The sequence below is a fragment of the Elephantulus edwardii genome, unplaced genomic scaffold (genome assembly GCF_000299155.1).
Source record: "Elephantulus edwardii isolate Elephantulus edwardi_28Jun2011 unplaced genomic scaffold, EleEdw1.0 scaffold00509, whole genome shotgun sequence".
NCBI classification, from domain to species: Eukaryota; Metazoa; Chordata; class Mammalia; order Macroscelidea; family Macroscelididae; genus Elephantulus; species Elephantulus edwardii.
Window position 1 is genome coordinate 146765 of NW_006400259.1, and position 4106 is coordinate 150870.

At 42.4% G+C, this 4106-nt stretch overlaps 1 pseudogene; it reads left to right on the plus strand.

The window, feature by feature from the left end:
- Window positions 1-434: 434 nt before the first annotated feature.
- On the plus strand, window positions 435-845 carry LOC102869458 (annotated as a pseudogene).
- The last annotated feature ends 3261 nt before the right edge of the window (window positions 846-4106 follow it).

Consider the following 4106-nt stretch of genomic DNA (forward strand, 5'->3'; position numbering starts at 1 on the left):
TATTACAATAATGGTCAAACACTGTAAGACAAGAGAAGAAGAGGCATCTAAGTTGGCAAAGAAGTGGAAAACTGTCACTATTGCCTTTCTATGAAGACGATGCCAAAAGTAAAGGAAGCCCTTGCCTCTCCTAAAACTGAAGCCAAAGCAAAGGTGTTAAAAGCCAAGAAGGTGGTCCTGAAGAACATCCACAGCCTCAGAAAAAAAGAAAATCTGCACGTCATCCACCTTCCGGCTGCCTAAGATGCTGAGACTCTGAAGGCAGCCCAAATACCCCTGGAAGAGCACCCCTAGGAGAAACAAGCTTGACCACTATGCCATCATCAAGTTTCCCTAACCACTGAGTCAGCCATGAAGAAGATAGAAGGTAGACACCCCGAGCTTCAGCTCCGAGTGGCCCTCGCGGCAGGTTCCAGGAGTCCAGGTAGTTCGTGATGGCGGGGACTGGGTCTGCCGCTGTGTCTGGAGCCGGGACCCCAGTAGCAGGGCCTGCAGGTTATGACCTGTTCACTGAGGGGCTTCTCAAATTCTTGCAGCTGGCTGTGCAACAGCTCGACTCTCAAGTCCACACTGTCAGAAAGAGTCAGGTAGAACTCCAGGAACAGATTGACAACCTAGCCACAAAACTGTGTCGTATCTATGAGGCTCAGAAAGTGGCCCTGGATCCTGACCCCTATGTGAAGAAGTTACTTGATGCCTGGTGCAGAGTTGTCTTGGTCAACAGCATTCTGCAGAATGCTCAGGAGAGGCTGAGGTGGCTAAACCACGGTGTTGCTAAGGAAACAGCCCAGAGGAGAGCAATGCTGGATCCAGAGTTTTACCCTCCTGGTTCACTAAGCAAGTAACACAGGCCAGAAGACGGACACAGGATCACAGGATCACAAGTACTGTTCCCAGCTGCCTTCTTTCAACCACCATGAGAAGAAGACACCAAGGAGACACTTAATACCTGTAGACCTTGAGAGAGCAAAGTCTTATAGTTTGTATCTAAAACATGTTAAAAAAATAGACACTTGACTCATTTATGTGGTAAGCCGAAGAAACAAGTGAAAAAGACTCAAGCTACTAAAGGATTTGACTTACAGCTTAGCTTTGCTCCCTCCCTGGAATGGGCTGGGGCTTCAAACTACCTACTGAGGACCCACCTCCTCATTCTTCAGCAGGTTAACAAGGGTGAGGCTTCCTCTGCTGTGTACCTGGCTTAGGGACCTGGGCAGTATGTCCTCTACCTGTGACTTATTTTCCTTTGTTTACACCAAGGACTTGGAGAAGAAAACAGGCAAAATCAAGGTGAACAATGCCTGACTATGCCTCCTATGACTGCAATGACTTGAATGTAGTAACCATGTTGCTGTTGTTGTTGTTGTTGTTATGTGCTGTCGAGTCGTTTCCGACTCATAGCGACCCTATGCACAAACCATGTTGCTAGTACCATTTAATTCAATAAATGCTTCAATAATAATTTAAAAAAAACGACAACAACATGCTTGTGTTCACTGTGGATTCAAGGCCAACAAGCACCTGATCAAACAAGCTGTAAAGAAGCTCTATGACACTGATGTGGCTGAGGTCAGCACCTTGATTGGGCCTGTGGGAGAGAAGGTCTATGTTCAACTTGCTCTGACTATGATGTTTTGGATGTTGCCAACAAAATTGGGATCATCTAAACTGAGTCCAGTTGGCTAATTCTAAGTACAAACTTTTCTCACCAAAAAACAAACAAATAAAAAAATCAACTGTCACTATTAGCAGACAATGTAATAGTGTATACAAAGAACCCCAAAGGCTCAACAAAAAACTTAGATCTAGTTGACCAGTTTAGTAGAGTGGCAGGATACAAGATCAATTTCTAAAAATCAGTCAGATTTCTCTGCAGCAACAAGAAAGCATGGAAAAAGGAGACTAGGAAAGCAATACCATTTAAAATAGCCAACCAGAAGATTAAATACTTGGGGATTAACCTAACTAGAGATACTAAAGATCTTTATAACAAAAACTACAAACAATACTGTGAGAAACAAAAAGGGATAACTAAATGGATTCCCTCATCCTGGATAGAAAGACTCAAAATAGTGAAAATGACTATCTTACCAAGGACAATCTACATGTTCCAACAGAATCCCAATGCAGATTTTAAACTCATTTTTCAAAGAAATAGAAAAGGCAACTGGCAAATTTATTTGGAAAGGAAAATGACCTCAAATAGGCAAAAGTCTTCTGAAAAATAAAAATGAAGTAAGAGCCAAAGCATTCTCTGACTTCAAAACCTACTTTATAGCCATGGTAACCAAAACAGCATGGTACTGCTACAATGAAAGACACATAACCCAATGGAATAGAATCAAGAACCCAGAAATTAACCTATCCACCTATGGCTAACTAGTATTTGACAAGGAATCAAAACTTAACTAAGTGGAGAAACATCAATCTCTTCAACAAATGGTGCTGGAAAAGCTGGATATCTTTCTGCAGAAAACGGAAACAGGATCCACACCTCACACTAATCACAAAAATCAACTTAAGGTGTATCAGAGACCTAGGGGTAAAGTCCAAAACCATAATAAGCATCAGAGGAGGCAGAATGGGGTCAAACTTAGAAACCATAGTCCACTTGGCTTTTAAACAAGGTCAAGCATCCTAGCTCAACCTGAGCCCTTCTAGTTTTCCAGGTGAATGTATCCATCAAAAGGGTTTTATGGACAGCTTCCAAACTTTCACCACGTGGCCCAATCCCAGATTCACATTGTTCAGATTCTACCCCAATCCCAGATTCACACTGTTTAGCCTGTTGTCTCTTCCCACTTAAATGTCTTATGGGAATCCCAAGTTTAACATTACCAAAACAGAATTCTTCGTTCTTTCTCTAAAACATCTGTTCTTTTTCCATTATTCCTCATCTACTAATTACTAAAATCATTAGCAGTATGCAGATTTCTAAAACTAGAAATTTGAGAATCATCTTGGATTCCTTCTGCCTCCCGCTCAACTCAATTCATGATCAATTCTGATTCATCTGAAAAATACATTTCCAAATTATTTAATCTTCTCCATCAAAGTCCTAGTCCCAGCTAACTATACACTGAACACAGTTCCATCTTTCTTATTGCCACTCCAGATCCCCTCCATGGTTCTAGTGTGGATTTTCTGAAAATGTAGTGAAACGTGCTTATAGTTCTAGAACCCAACCCCCCCCCCCATGAAGAAAATCCAAACCTTCCATTCACCGTGGCCACAAAACCTGGACAGGCCTTCCCCAGCCAGCTCTACCTTCCACAGATGCCGGAGAAGACCAGCTTCTGTCCTACCCAGGATCCTTGTTCACAAGTTCTTCCTTCTTCTAGGATTACATTCTTGGAGACCTGAGAGAGGAGGGAGGGAAGCAGTCAAGAAATTGAAGGTCTGTGCAACCCTCTACAGCAGTGAGGAGAAAGCAGAGGTCAGCACAACCAGAGACTAGAGAGGGAAGTGAAGGCACAATCACTCAAGCAAGACCCAGCAGAAAACAGAACCACCAGATGGAAATAATAAGAATGTTTATACACTGGAAGAATTTAACCAACATTACTGAAAAGTGTGCACAGAAATTATTGAATGAAGCCTAAGCTGCTATATAAACCTCCACTGAAAATACAGACTTAAAAAAATCAAAGCTTAATAAGGACAAATTTAGGGAGTTAAGACTTTCTCCTGAGAGCACTAGAAAGCAGAGAACTGTTTAAATAGATGACATAATTAGATCTGCAAGTTAAAAAGATCATTATAACTTTTTTGGGTAGGCGACTGAAATGCCATCAAGACTGAGGAAGACCCAGAAACTTAGGGGGCCACATGAGCCATGGCTGCATTAGGAAGCACCATGGAGGCCAAGGTAGTGCTGGTGGCTGCATCACCAGAGAATCAACTTTGACAAATACCATCCACGTTATTTTTGAAAGGTTGGTATGAGACATTACCACCTGAAGAGGAATCAGAGCTTCTGCCTGTCAACCTTGACAAATGATGGACCTTGGACAGTGAGCAGACAAGGACAAATGCGGCAAAAACCAAGACTGGAGCATCACCCCTCATTGATGCGGTTCAATCAGGTTACTACAAAGTTTTGAGGA